The 15662-nt window shown below is 39.7% G+C and overlaps 1 protein-coding gene across 1 annotated transcript in view; it reads left to right on the top strand.

Annotated features, from left to right (window-relative positions):
- Nucleotides 1-15662, top strand: part of GADL1 (GAD like acidic amino acid decarboxylase 1) — a 390875-nt gene that overhangs the window by 338353 nt on the left and 36860 nt on the right. The window lies entirely within an intron of this gene.

Below are 15662 nucleotides of genomic sequence, written 5' to 3'. Positions count from 1 at the left end.
AGCTTGAGGTTCAAGTGGTTGTTGGGAGAGAAGTACTTTGGTCTCATCCAGACTTAGTTTTGCTCTCAGCTCTGCCAGTAAGTAGCTATGAGACTTTTGGGACAAGCCACTGCATCTTGCCAATTCTCATCTGTAAATGGGCTTAACAATACCTGACTCATGGAATTGTTGAGAGACAAATTTAAGGTAATGTATGAACACCATGGTGCTTAGTACATTGTAAAGTACCCCGTGAATGGTATCTGCAGTCATTGTTTATGGGTACTTGGCCTTCTGATCTTAAGCTCATATGCTTTTCTTAGTTTTTGCTGATTTGTTGGTAGTTTAAACAGCTTTGCTGCTGGTGTATTTTGATAATAAAGGAGAAAGAGAGAAGGCTGGGTATCCAGAAGTTACAGTATAGAGAGAGAACCCTTTAAGCAAGGGTGGGGATATATTTGTAGGAGTTGTAGAATTCCTTCAAGTCCTCATAACTTAGTGAGCCTGATCTATTAATCATGAGACATATTTGGATGATTGGAGTCCTGGGCCCTCATCCCACGCTTATGCGCACTCTGTGGGAGAGTTAAGCCCTAGGAAATAAACAAAACTCCCATGAACAAGGCAAAAATATAGGGAAACATTAATCCATGGGCCTGTGATTATCCTCAGAATATTCACGAAGGGCATCACATTAGCCTTGGCTATGGTGGCCAAAGCTCTGTGAGCAAAGACATAGTTGGTCATAAAGAAGACTTTGATGGCTTTTACCCTTTCATTTATTTCTTAATTACCTTTCCACTTGCCACAAAAATCATCCTGAACAGTTATGGTTTTTATAGGCTTCTGATGATCTAGCCTCTGATCTATTCCCTTTTCCACTTCTGCTGACTAATCCCTTCCTGCTTTCGTGTATCAGCCGATTTTTAAATGTCAGTCTGGGTAGGTTGATTTCAGAAGCTATATTTAAAAAGAGACCTGCCTGCATCTTTGGCTCTTTGCCGGGACAGCATACTTAAAGAGGGATGAGATCCAGGAGGCCATTTCTTATTTTCTTTTTAGATCGCATCTTGGAAGCAGAAGCACAGCTGTTCACATGGTATCCTGTGAACTCAGGGCAGGCTTTCTGCTGAGATCAGAAGCTCTCAGCCTTAGTCCTGAGGTCAGCCAGAAATTGTGGTTAAAACCACCCTGGAAATGCTGAAGGAAGCTGAAGGGAAAAGCTGTACCATGCAGTTGTCATTGACTTACACATTTTCCAACCACGTGAGCCCTCTTCTCTGGACGTGTCCCCAAGGGCTCTGGTAGGCAGCTATGATGCCAGGTCAGTGAGCCATTGCCACGTAGCGCACCACCCCCAAACCCAGTGGTCTCAAACAATAAGCTGTCACCAGTCCTGATGAATTTACAGATGGTCTGGCGGTTCTGCTGGTCCTGGCTGGGCTCCCTTTACGCCTACAGTCAGCTATGGGGCAGGCAGGCAGCCCTGCTCATCGTGGCTCTGTTTGCTGCTGGATGCTGTACTAGGATGACCTTGGCTGGGACAACCAAGCCGTCCTCCGAATGACTCTAATCCTCACCAGGCTATTCTGGGTGCATTGTCCTGGCAGTGGTAGCGTTCCAAGAGAGAAAATTAAAGTTTGCAGGACTTCTTGGGCTCAGTACTCCCACACCATCACCTCTGCTGTTTTTTTGTTTCGTTTTGTTTTTTGCGGTACGCGGGCCTCTCACTGTTGTGGCCTCTCCCGTTGCGGAGCACAGGCTCCGGACGCGCAGGCTCAGCGGCCATGGCTCACGGGCCCAGCCGCTCCGCGACATGTGGGATCTTCCCGGACCGGGGCACGAACCCGCGTCCCCTGCATCGGCACGCGGACTCTCAACCACTGCGCCACCAGGGAAGCCCTCTGCTGTTTTTTATAGATCAGAGCAAATTGCGAAGCCAGACAGATTGGAGAAGAGGTTTGGTGGAGGAATAGATGCTACCACTGCTGATGGGGGGAACTTAAAAGTCACATTGCAAAGCATGGCAGAGGGATAGAAATTAGCATTCTACCACACAGACCCCTTTCTTTTTAACTTTGCGTATTGCAGAGTGTTCTGTGGCTTGACAAGTGTTTCCACATCCACAATCTCACTTGACTTGCCTAAGAATCCTGTAAAGTCAGTTTCATTCTTATGATCATTCCCATCTTACATATGAAGAAACTGAGGCCCAGATCAGTTCATTAGGTAGTTATTTAGGTAGAGTTGAGGTGGAGCCAAGACTTAAATACAGTTCTTATTGTAACCATGCCCCATGTGGTTTTCATGGCACATGAGAATATGATTACATCAAAGGATGAAGGGAAAAGAAATGCTCTTGACGTAGCTAGATCATGTGTGCCCAAAGAGTAGTGAGTCATTTTGTCTCTGCTGCTGCTAGCTCCACGCTGCTGAGGCATCTTGGGAAGCTCCCTCTGGCTGTGAGTGTCTCCTGACCCATGCTAGGTCTCTGCTGCCAGGCCTGGGCACGGTGCCTTTATGGATGGTCTGGATGGGGGGCTCTTCATATCACATAGGAGAGGGCTGCCGGAGGTCTACCTGTGAGGCAGCATGGCTCTCCCAGAGGAACTAGCCCCTTAAGGCTCACTTGGGGTTACCTGTGTGAATGTTGGGTATACAGACGAGTGCCTTGCACTTTGTTTTAGTAGGCAAAGAGAGTGCTTTGGCACATGTTTAAATCATTTTCTATCATAACATATGTTTCTGGACATTTAGCCTTTATCTTATTCACTCACTCATTTAATAAATATTTATTGAGTGTTTCCAATATGTCAGGCTCTGTTCTCGGAGGGTTCTGTGTCCTCGATGAGCTTAAGGTCTAATAGAGGATGCAGACAAACATATAAATATACTATATATACATATATATTTACATGTGTATATACATGTATATATACATATATGTACATATGTGCATATATTATATGTGTATAAATATACAGATGAACAGACAAATAAATAACATTACATTTGTGTATATAAATACATACCATATATACATGTATGTGTGTATATATGCAATATAAACATTAATACATATAAATATACAGATAAACATATAAATAACTATAACTTTACCGTCATTCAGAAAGTTTATATTCTCTCCAAAGTCACACCCTAACAAAAGCCCCCTGATAATTTCCTGTCTTACCAGTATTGCAGAGGAGATAACCCCACCCTAGGACAGGCTCAAGAAATGCCCAATGGAGAGGTAGAATCTTCACCAAGACTTTAACTTAATATATTTTTTAATGTGTGACTAATTATCTTTGTATTTACTCCAGTGTTGGCTTAGAGAAATTTTTAACTTATTAAAAGTTTCATTATGTAGAAAACTTTATTTATAGTGGTTCTCTTCTTCCAAGAGCTAGATTGGAACTGTCCTCTTTTATTGTTGCTATTTAATAACAAGAAAAAACCACCCAGGTTCTTTAATAAATCAGGTTTATGGTTTCATAATGTAAACATCTCTGCGTGTATACCTTCAAGTCAATAAATAATTATTATCTCCTATTATAATACAAGACATATCTAGTTGGGATGTAATTTACATTAAGGGAAAGGTAAGTCCTTGATAGAAATGCGAATTCTCTGGATTTCTTGCTAGCTTAAATAGTATTCTTCATCCAGGAAATCCTCTTCGGAGATACTATAATGCTTTCTCAATGAAAGTCTCAGTTTTTCAATATTTAACCATCTTATTAGTTTCTAAAGAAAACTTAAAAAATTTTTCCCAAGCACCTGAGATGATTTTTCAGAAAGGAAAAGAAACCAGTGCTCCCATGGCCCAGAGTTAAGAGCCATTGTTAGGAAAACATGCTGGGTAATTACACCTTTTACATGTGCTGGTTTATCTCTGTTAACCATAGTAAACATCTCACTGCTTAAATTGTTCTGTCAACCACAGCTTTTAAAAAACTGGGGCTCTCAGGCAGTTGAGGGTTTGTGTCTGCAGTATAATTTCACAGGCAGTTTTTTTCCTTCTCATTTTGTATTCTTGGCTCATTTACAGTCAAATATCTAACACTCCATGAAGCTTAAATATTTACCCATTGAGGCAATATACTTTATCATCTGTCAGCTTAGCCGTAGAAGCTGGACTCCATACTCCTGATGCTCCCAGGCTCCTGTAGCTTCAAAAGTTTGTCATCAGCAACCCTGTGGAGCTCTCTCTTTCCCTATGCCTTTAGGATTTAGGCTTTATAATGTTTATCATTGTCACTGCATCATGACTCTCAAAATGCAGTCACAACATACTCCCTTTTTCTTTCCTGAAGGAATCCAGAAGGTAATATTACTTGATAACTTTTATTTCATTAGTTGGATAAAATTATAGTTGGTGTCCCAAAAGGCTCGCGTGTAGGACCCTTTTTATACATCTTGTTAAAAATAAATGGTGGACTTCCTGCCCCTTACACTACACTGGACTTGTAACCCCTGGAGAAAGTGAAAAGGATGGAGTCACACTTCAAAGGCAAACTAATACACCTTCTTTTCTCTTTTTATTGAAAGGGGTTTTAATCATTTAGAAACCACATATCAATCAGCTACTTTTTTATAAGAGCCTGTGTCAGTAATTGAGTTTATCACTTGAAAGTCAAGACAGAAAATGAAATTGGTAATGCAAATGGCCCTCATCGCCCCTGGGGAAATTGTGTGCATCTCCATGACTTTCAGCGTGCTTCTAGCAGCTAGTGATGTCATTTAAGCAATTGCTTCCTCTTCTCTGATTAGTCAAGGTTCTAGTTACCTATTTTTGCAGAGACCACTAAAACTAAGTACTGAGTCGGGAACCTCGTAAGTGGGTTAAGGCATCAAAGAAACTTGCCTGTTTTCTTGCAGTTTATGAATTAGCTAAATCTTACCTAGAAACACATGCCTTCCAGGTTTAATAGTTAAGAAGCAAATGAGACTGTCATTGTTTATTTTTCGTGGTACTAAATTCACGTTGGTTTCCTCATATGATTACCCACATGTCAGCGGGACCTCCTGTAGGTCCCCACCCGCAGGTAAACATGGGGTTAAGAGGGTGAGTTTAAGTATTGCTCAGCAGGACTAACCAGTTATCCTTTTAACTGTGGTCTGTGGTCTTTGGTTATGTTGGATGAGCTCCGTGGTGGTGGGTGGGGAAAAGGGTTTCTCATTAATCACCTTCAATAAGAAACCGCCCTTCCTTAACAGAAGTAGTTTGCTTTCTTTTTTAAAAAAATTTTATTGAAGTAGAGTTGATTTTCAATGTTGTGTTTAATTTCTGCTGTCTAATTTCTTTTTAAATGGAAAAAAATCACCACTTGAGAGAGTATTATATTCTGTTTTCCCTAAATATTAAAATTAAGAAAACTTAAAAATAGACAATAAGCAAGAACCCCAATTAACCAAGATAAATAAGCAAAATGCATATTGTATGCAAATCTCTCCCTGGCATCTTTAAAGATGTATTTGGACCTAGGAAAGCTGCTTTTGAGGAAAGACTTCTGAATGGAAGGAATAACTGTCAGAGAAAAAATGCTGTTATGGACACAGCATGTAATGTCAACTGGAACCATCCCCACGCACACGATCTGAAGTCAGCTCCCCCTGTTTGCGAGCAATCATGGGTGGGGTCTCTGTAGTGTGGTTAATATTTCACAAGCCTATTTAGCAGATTGACATCACAAAGGCTGTGAATTGCTGCCTCATCAATAAGAGAAAACATTGCATTTTTTTTGGCAGTGACAGTGTTTTGTTTTAAAGGAAGCTGGTTTACAAAGATGCCTATTATGACTCTCTCTATGATTCTGAATATACTTGAAATTTAATTTAAGACTTCATCAGGGGAGGGATGGAGTGGGAGTTTGGCATTAGCAGATGCAAACTATTATATATAGGATGGACAAACGACAAGGTCCTACTGTATAACACAGGGGACTATATTCAAAATCCTGTGATAAACCATAATGGAAAAGAATATAGAAAAGAATATATATATATATATGTGTAAATGAATCACTTTCCTGTACAGCAGAAATTAACACAACATTGTAAAACTATGCTTCAGAACGAAAAATTTTTTAAAAAGACAGACTTCATCTGCTCTGATGATAGAGTGTCCTACACTGATTGAAGTTGGTGAGGATGAGAGTCTACATTCTTAGCTGACTTCAAGGGACTTACCTGTTTGCTGTCATCCACTTATACTGGCTTGACTTCCATCCACCTTTTTTAGCATTTATTTTTTGAGACTTTAAGAAATAATTATCCTATTAATTTAAATAAAGCAAGCACTAGTCTCCCAACAGTTGGGTTGTTTTAACAGGTGATTGACATCTTTCAAATGTTAACAAACAAATCTTTTCTAGAAACCCACAAGAGAACTAGGAGATGGTGGAAGCTTCTTCTAGAACAATCTATGGTGCCCTTCTGCTCCTGCCATCTGCTGTGGAGTGTGTCCCAGCCACCATTTTCTTGCAGCTATAAGATGTGTTAAGGGGGAGAGGTGAAGAGACAAGGAACGAGGAAAGAGTCACTTAGAGCTCCTTGAGACTGGGTCTCAGAGTGGTTCTGGTGATTTAAAGAAGCAAACAGAGTTCCATGTGATCCTCATCTCCAGGTCTATGGAGATGCACAGTAAATGCACAGTAATTATGGTAACTGTGAGATGCAGGGCATTAGCTAAAGCTGAGGTCAGCATGGCACAGACTCCACTGTTACTCCCATCCTCTTGTACCATAAATTCCTTCACCTTCATGCACAGCACATCACTTACATGAATTTTATGCTTAAACTGTACCGTGACTGTCAGACAGGAAAGGCAGGCCCTACAGTGTATGAAACGAGAGAACGGTATGCTTTGTCTCATGCCAGTCTGGGCTAGTGCTCAGTTTGTGATTCTGCATCCCTTGGAAATGACCCTGAAATTACCTGAGGAAGCCCGGAGAGCAGGACGACAGCTCAGGTGTGTCAGTGAAGGTCCCTTTGTGTGTGTGTACTGAGAACCCACACCAGCACTTGGAACTTGGATGAAAGATGTTTCAGCCGTCAGGTCAGGCAGCCTTTGGAAAATTCTGCCTGCTGGGTTTAATTTCAGAACCTTGGCCTGTTTTATTCAGACGGACAGCCATCACACGTCTTTCTTTCTTTCTTTCTTTCTTTCTTTCTTTCTTTCTTTTTGTCCTTTTCATCCTTGGCCTCATTACCCTTTGCCATTCACTTGTTGGAAAGAGAGGGGAATGAAATTGGCCGGGGGCGAAGAGGGAAGCTGAATTAAATCCTGCATGTGACAAAAACCTGTGAAAAATTTTCTAAAGGGCTTTCCTCTGAAACTGTGAGGTGGTGAGACCAGTAGGGGGCGTCAGTGCAGCAGAAATCTAATTGAGTTTCTCAGTCCCTCTATTGATGTCTCTGGGACACAGCTGTGGTACAAATAGACTGGGGGAGGGGAAGATCATCCCTCAAATCATTTGTCTTTGAAATTGTGTATTAACCTATTTTCCCCAGATACTGCCATTCAAAACCTTGGAGGGCTTTCTTCTGCTCTGCTTGGTATATTCAGTTTGCCTAAGAAATAGCTCTTTACTTCTTTCTCTACCAAATATGCCCTTTCACATTTGCAACAAAAGTTGATCTTGGGCTGCAGATGAGGTCCTGTGTCTTCCAAAACTATGTAAAATATATCATGTTCTATTTATTACATGCTCTACCAGGGCCTGGTTTTCATTGTAAATAAAAAATAAGCTAAGTTAGGCAAATGAATTAGCACTTTTCTTTTTTTTTTTTGTGGTACGCGGGCCCCTCACTGTTGTGGCCTCTCCCGTTGCGGAGCACAGGCTCCGGACGCGCAGGCTCAGCGGCCATGGTTCACGGGCCCAGCCGCTCTGTGGCATGTGGGATCTTCCCGGACCAGGGCACGAACCCGTGTCCCCTGCATCGTCAGATGGACTCTCAACCACTGCACCACCAGGGAAGCCCAGCACTTTTCTTTTTAATGTGATTTTAGTTATTTTTTTATACAGCAGGTTCTTATTAGTCATCCATTTTATACACATCAGTGTATACATGTCAATCCCAATCTCCCAGTTCATCACACCACCACCACCACAACCCCACTATCCCCCCTTGGTGTCCATACGTTTGTTCTCTACATCTCTGTCTCAGTTTCTGCCCTGCAAACCGGTTCATCTGTACCATTTTCTAGGTTCCACATATATATGTTAATATACGATATTTGGTTTTCTATTTCTGACTTACTTCACTCTGTATGACAGTCTCTAGATGCATCCACATCTCTACAAATGACCCAATTTCGTTCCCTTTTATGGCTGAGTAATATTCCATTGTATATATGTACCACATCTTCTTTATCCATTCGTCTGTCGATGGGCATTTAGGTTGCTTCCATGACCTATTGTAAATAGTGCTGCAATGAACATTGGGGTGCATGTGTCTTTTTGAATTATGGTTTTCTCTGGGTATATGCCCAGTAGTGGGATTGCTGGGTCATATGGTAATTCTATTTTTAGTTTTTTAAGGAACCTCCATACTGTTCTCCATAGTGGCTGTATCAATTTACATTCCCACCAATGGTGCAAGAGGGTTCCCTTTTCTCCTCACCCTCTCCAGCATTTGTTATTTGTAGATTTTCTGATGATGCCCATTCTAACTGGTGTGAGGTGATACCTCATTGTAGTTTTCATTTGCATTTCTCTAATGATTAATGATGTTGAGCAGCTGTTCATGTGCTTCTTGGCTATCTGTAAGTCTTCTTTGGAGAAATGTCTATTTACATCTTCTGCCCATTTTTAGATTAGGTTGTTTGTTTTTTAATATTGAGCTGCATGAGCTGTTTATATATTTTGGAGATTGATCCTTTGTCCGTTGATTCATTTGCAAATATTTTCTCCCATTCTGAGGGTTGTCTTCTCGTCTTGTTTATGGTTTCCTTTGCTATGCAAAAGTTTTAAGTTTCATTAGGTCCCATTTGTTTATTTTTGTTTTTATTTCCATTATTCTAGAAGATGGATCAGAAAACATCTTGCTGTGATTTATGTCGAAGAGTGTTCTTCCTATGTTTTCCTCAAAGAGTTTTATAGTGCCTGGTCTTACATTTAGATCTCTAATCCATTCTGAGTTTATTTTTGTGTATGGTGTTAGGAAGTGTTCTAATTTCATTCTTTTACATGTAGTTATCCAGTTTTACCAGCACCACTTACTGAAGAGACTGCCTCTTCTCCATTGTACATCCTTGCCTCCTTTGTCATAGATTAGTTGACCATAGGTGTGTGGGTTTATCTCTGGGCATTCTACCCTGTTCCATTGATCTATATTTCTGTTTTTGTGCCAGTACCATATTACCTTGATTACTGTAGCTTTGTAGTATAGTCTGAAGTCAGGGAATATGATTCCTCCAGCTCCGTTTTTTTCCCTCAAGACTGCTGTGCAAATTCAGGGTCTTTTGTGTCTCCATACAAATTTTAAGATTTTCTGTTCTAGTTCTGTAAAAACTGCCATTGGTAATTTGATAGGGATCGCATTGAATCTGTAGATTGCTTTGGGTAGTATAGTCATTTTCACAATATTGATTCTTCCAATCCAAGAACATGGTATATCTCTCCATCTGTTGGTATCATATTTAATTTCTTCCATCAGTGTCTTATAGTTTTCTGCATACAGGTCTTTTGTCTCCCTAGCTAGGTTTATTCCTAGGTATTTTATTCTTTTTGTTGCAGTGGTAAATGGGAGAGTTTCCTTAATTTCTCTTCCATATTTTTCATCATTGGTGTATAGGAATGCAAGAGATTTCTGTGTATTAACTTTGTATCCTGCTACTTTACCAAATTCATTGATTAGCTCTAGTAGTTTTCTGGTAGTGTCTTTAGGATTCTCTATCATGTCATCTGCAAACAATGACAGTTTTACGTCTTCTTTTCCAATTTGGATTCCTTTTATATCTTTTTCTTCTCTGATTGCCATGGCTAGGACTTTCAAAACTATGTTGAGTAATAGTGGTGAGAGTGGACATCCTTGTCCTGTTCCTGATCTTAGAGGAAATGCTTTCAGTTTTTCACCATTGAGAATGATGTTTGCTGTGGATATGTCCTATATGGCCTTTATTAGGTTGTGCTAGGTTCCCTCTATGCCCACTTTCTGGAGAGTTTTTCTCATAAATGGGTGTTGAATTTTGTGAAAAGCTTTTTCTGCATCTACTGAGATCATCATATGGTTTTTATTCTTCAATTTGTTAATATAGTGTATCACTTTCATTGATTTGCATATATTGAAGGATCCTTGTATCCTTGGGCTAAATCCCACTTGATCACGGTGTATGATCCTTTTAATGTGTTGTTGGATTCTGTTTGCTAGTATTTTGTTGAGGATTTTTGCAACTATATTCATCAGTGATATTGGTCTATAATTTTCTTTTTTTGTAGTATGTTTGTCTGGTTTTGGTATCACGGTGATAATGGTGGCCTCATAGAATGAGTTCGGGAGTGTTCCTTCCTCTGCAATTTTTTGGAAGAGTTTGAGAAGGATGGGTGTTAGCTCTTCTCTAAATGTTTGATAGAATTCACCTGTGAAACCATCTGGTCCTGGACTTTTGTTTGTTGGAAGATTTTTAATCACAGTTTCAATTTCTTTACTTGTGAGTAGTCTGTTCATATTTTCTATTTCTTCCTGCTACAGTCTTGGAAGGTTATACCTCTCTAAGGATTTGTCCATTTCTTCCAGGTTGTCCATTTTATTGGCATAGAGTTGCTTGTAGCAGTCTCTTAGGATGGTTTGTATTTCTGCGGTGTCAGTTGTTAGTTCTCCTTTTTCATTTCTAATTTTATTGATTTGAGTCCTCTCCCTCTTTTTCTTGATGAGTCTGGCTAATGGTTTATCAACTTTGTTTATCTTCTCAAAGAACCAGCTTTAATTTTACTGATCTTTGCTATTGTTTTCTTTGTTTCTATTTCATTTATTTCTGCTCTGATCTTTATGTTTTCTTTCATTCTGCTAACTTTGGGTTTTGTTTGTTCTTCTTTCTCTAGTTCCTTTAGGTGTAAGGTTAGATTGTTTATTTGAGATTTTTCTTGTTTCTTGAGGTAGGTTTGTATAGCTATAAACTTTCCTCTTAAAACTGCTTTTGCTGCATCCCATAGGTTTTGGATTGTGTTTTCATTGTCATTTGTCTCTAAGTACGTTTTGATTTCCTCTTTGATTTCTTCAGTGATCTCTTGGTTATTTAGGAACGTGTTGTTTAGCCTCCATGTGTTTGTTTTTTATGTTTTTTCCCCAGTAATTCATTTCTAATCTCATAGCATTGTGATCAGGAAAGATGCTTGATATGATTTCAATTTTCTTAAATTTACTGAGACTTGGTTTGTGACCCAAGATGTGATCTATCCTGGAGAATGTTCCATGCGCACTTGAGAAGAAAGTATAATCTGCTGTTTTTGGATGGAATGTCCTATAAATATCAATTCAATCTATCTGGTCTATTGTGTCATTTAAAGGTTCTGTTTCCTATTAATTTTCTGTTTGGATGATCTGTCCATTGGTGTAAGTGAGGTGTTAAAGTCCCCCACTTTTATTGTGTTACTGTCAATTTCCTCTTTTAGAGCTGTTAGCAGTTGCCTTATGTATTGAGGTTCTCCTATGTTGGGTGCCTGTATATTTATAATTGTTATATGTTCTTCTTGGATTGATCCCTTGATCATTATGTAGTGTCCTTCCTTGTCTCTTGTAACATTCTTTATTTTAAAGTCTATTTTACCTGATATGAGTATTACTACTCCAGCTTTCTTTTGATTTCCATTTGCATGGAATATCTTTTTCCATCCCCTCACTTTCAGTGTGTATGTGTCCCTAGGTCTGAGGTGGGTCTCTTGTAGACGGCGTATATATGGGTTTTGTTTTTGTATCTATTCAGCAAACCTGTGTCTTTTGGTTGGAGCATTTAATCCATTCACGTTTAAGGTAATTAGCAATATGTATGTTCCTATGACCATTTTCTTAATTGTTTTGGGTTTGTTTTTGTAGGTCCTTTTCTTCTCTTGTGTTTGCCACTTAGAGAAGTTCCTTTAACATTTGTTGTAGAGCTGGTTTGGTGGTGCTGAATTCTCTTAGCTTTTGCTTGTCTGTAAAGCTTTTGATTTCTCCATGAAATCTGAATGAGATCCTTGCTGGGTAGAGTTATCTTGGTTGTAGGTTCTTCCCTTTCATCACTTTAAGGTTACCATGCCACTCCCTTGTGGCTTGTAGGGTTTCTGCTGAGAAATCAGCTGTTAACCTTATGGGAGTTCCCTTGTATGTTATTTGTCCTTTTTCCCTTGCTGCTTTCAATAATTTTTCTTTGTGTTAATTTTTGCTAATTTGATTACTATGTGTCTTGGTGTGTTTCTCCTTGGGTTTATTCTGTATGGGACTCTGTGCGCTTCCTGGACTTGGGTGGCTATTTCCTTTCCCATGTTAGGGAAGTTTTCGACTGTAATCTCTTTAGATATTTTCTCGGGTCCTTTGTCTCTCTCTTCTCCTTCTGGGACCCCTATAACGCGAATGTTGTTGCGTTTAATGTTGTCCCAGAGGTCTCTTAGCCTGTCTTAATTTCTTTTCATTCTTTTTTCTTTATTCTGTTCCACAGCAGTGAATTCCAGCATTCTGTCTTCCAGGTCACTCACCCGTTTTTCTGACTCAGTTATTCTGCTATTGATTCCTTCTAGTGTATTTTTCATTTCAGTTATTATATTGTTCATCTCTGTTCGTTTGTTCTTTAATTCTGCTAGATCTTTGTTAAACATTTCTTTCATCTTCTTGATCTTTGCCTCCATTCTTTTTCCGAGGTCCTGGATCATCTTCACTATCATTATCCTGAATTCTTTGTCTGGAAAGTTGCCTATCTCCGTTTCATTTAGTTGTTTTTCTGGGGTTTTACCTTGTTCCTTCATCTGGTACATAGCCCTCTGCCTTTTTATCTTGTCTATCTTTCTGTGAATGTGTTTTTTGTTCCACGGGCTGCTGGTGTTGGAGGGTCTCCTGCAGAGGTGGCGGGTGGCTGTGGCTCACCGTGGGGACAAGGACACTGGTAGCAGAAGTTCCAGGAAGTACTCCTTGGCGTGAGCCCTCCCACAGTCCACCATTAGCCCCGCCAAAGACAATTAGCACTTATTTTGAGTTGAGCTGAAAGTAAATTAGTTTGACAAAGATACTTATTTAAATCAAGCAGTGTGAAACCACAGAACAAATTACATACACAGGTGTGTGAGAGAGAGAGAGAGAGAGACTGTGTGTATGGGGTGTGTGTGTGTGTGTTGCCAATATTGGCAGTTAGTTGTAGCAGTTATGGCAAAAGGTTGGTGTCCGGGGAAGGAAGGGAGAGATGGGAACTTGTATCCAGTGCGCTTTCCAACACATGAAAGCATAAAATGGTACCCTCTCAATGGACTATGACATTTCTTACAGCCTCACCTTTGGAATGTTGTTTGGATGTCTTGGGAGACATCGCATTTTGGAAACCTTAGCAGAGGGAGACCCACAGGCTCCTGGGGCAGTGTGTGCTGCTAATGCATCCCGCCCACTTGGGCAGCTCCGTCCACTTACATAGCATCCATAAGATAGACTGTCAATTTGTGTCTGGTGACCAGAGAATGTATTGCTTAACTCAGGACACTTTTGAAAGTGAAGTGGATCTCAGAGCAAACCAGCATCCTAGTTATAGGCTCTTTTTTTTTAGTTCACGATTCTTTCTCTGATGAGGTCCTAAAGCAGAAAGCATATTTTTATTCAATTTTGATATGTGTGTTTGATGAAACCAGCATCATCTTAGAAGAGACCTTTGTTTTAGTGAAAATGATACACACTCGTTGTAAAAACAAATTGGAAAACCCAACAATACAGAAAGTGCAAGACAAGTAAAAATCCATTGTGTCAGAATCAGGAGATAACTAGGGTTAACAGTTTGGTAAACATTCTTCTCGTCTTCTCTACATATGGGCATATGTACACAGATACACGAATATACTTTTACACAAATGGGATCATATTATATATAATGTTCTACAGTTTGCTTTTCTTTGGTAAACACTTAGACATCTTTCCATGGTGTCTGATATAGGTCTGCACCATTTCCAATGGCTACACACACAAGAGAATGCATGTATTATACCATTGTTTTACATAATTCAGTCTTGCATTATTGACATTTGCTTCCACATTTTTTTGTAGTTTAATTTTTATTTATATTATAGTATAGTTGTTTTACAACGTTGCGTTAGTTTCAGGTATATACATGTACCTATTCTTTTTCAGTTTCTTTTCCCATATTGGTTATTACAGAGTATTTAGTAGAGTTCCCTGTGCTATACAGTAGGTCCTTGTTTATCATCTATTTTATATATTGTTGTGTGTATATGTTAATCCCAACCTCCTAATTTATCCCTCCCCTCTACATTTTTAACATTATAAATAACAGAGGTGAATGCTCTGGTATACACTTTTTTGATTGTAATTTTAACCCCTTCTCTCTCTTTCATGAAAGCATGTCAGAGGAGTGAGAGATGTGTTATATTGGGATAACCTGAAATGCTTTTAACTTACTTTGAGGAAGGAGGAGGAAGAGGAAGAGTTATTTGCAAATTCCTATGCTGTAACCTGATTAATAATAAGTTGCCTACGCACTGCACACCTGATTGAGCACCAGCAGTATCTCTGGACCCTTGTCTAAAGTATAAACTCTCCTGCCCAATGTATTCTTTTCCGTCACCCCTGATCTCTGCCTATAGAACACTGTGTCTTAAATCTCCATCACATTTCACTCTTCAGTTCTGATATTTAATCCATTTCATTTCATGCAATAGTCATTTTCATGTTTTCTCACCCCTCCCCAAGAGATGATGTGTTTTTCCTACTTATTCCTTGTTAGCAGCCTTGGTGGCTTGTTTGTGTGAGGTGCTGAACTAGGGCAAGTGACACAGGCAGTGGGGCTCAAACCAGTAACAGCAGCATCTGACCACCTTGCCTGCCTACAGGTGCTCTTCACGGAGTGTCTAGCAGACTGAGAATGTTTTGCCAGGTAACAACCCTCCCTCCTTATTAGTTAAAGGACCACCAATAAATGTAAGGGAAGCATAGTTGAAATGTTTGAAAACTGCTATATTCTCTAAGTTCAGAGTAAGTCCAATTGGTTTAAAGTGTTGACTTCTTGAAGAAATGTCCCGAGAGTCACTTGTTGCTAAAAAATAAGTGTGGCTTAGTCAGTGCAGGGCTGGATTAAGATAATAATCAGTAATATGCCATTTGTCAGTGGAAGAGTTCAAGGAAGAAGTAAAAGAGCCACCCACCATCCTGGCTGGCCTTCTTTCCTTCTAATTAGAGAGAGACCAAGGGCCTGATGGAAGGCCACCATCTCCCCAGGGACCTCTGATCGAGGCTGGGAGGCCTGATGGAGGCTTTTTTTCTTCACCTGAAAAGGAAAACTCAGCAACGTTAGAAACACAAATACAGCATTTGCTTTCATTTAGAGTAACTAGAATCAGTTACTCCTAGGAACTGTGATGCTCCAAATGGCAAACGGAGGGTGTAACTTCTGAGCAACAGCTAGAAATGACAAAGCAAGCTTCTGATCAAGAATGTGAAGTGAGGTTTTTTGAAAGTCAGAATAAGATGAATGAAGATTTGTTAGAAAC

Source organism: Delphinapterus leucas, chromosome 10 (genome assembly GCF_059928025.1).
Source record: "Delphinapterus leucas isolate spDelLeu-1000000601 "Yukka" chromosome 10, BTC_Dleu_Yukka2, whole genome shotgun sequence".
NCBI classification, from domain to species: domain Eukaryota; kingdom Metazoa; phylum Chordata; class Mammalia; order Artiodactyla; family Monodontidae; genus Delphinapterus; species Delphinapterus leucas.
The sequence above is the reverse complement of the archived record's forward strand: the minus strand, read 5'-3'. Positions and strand labels throughout refer to the sequence as shown.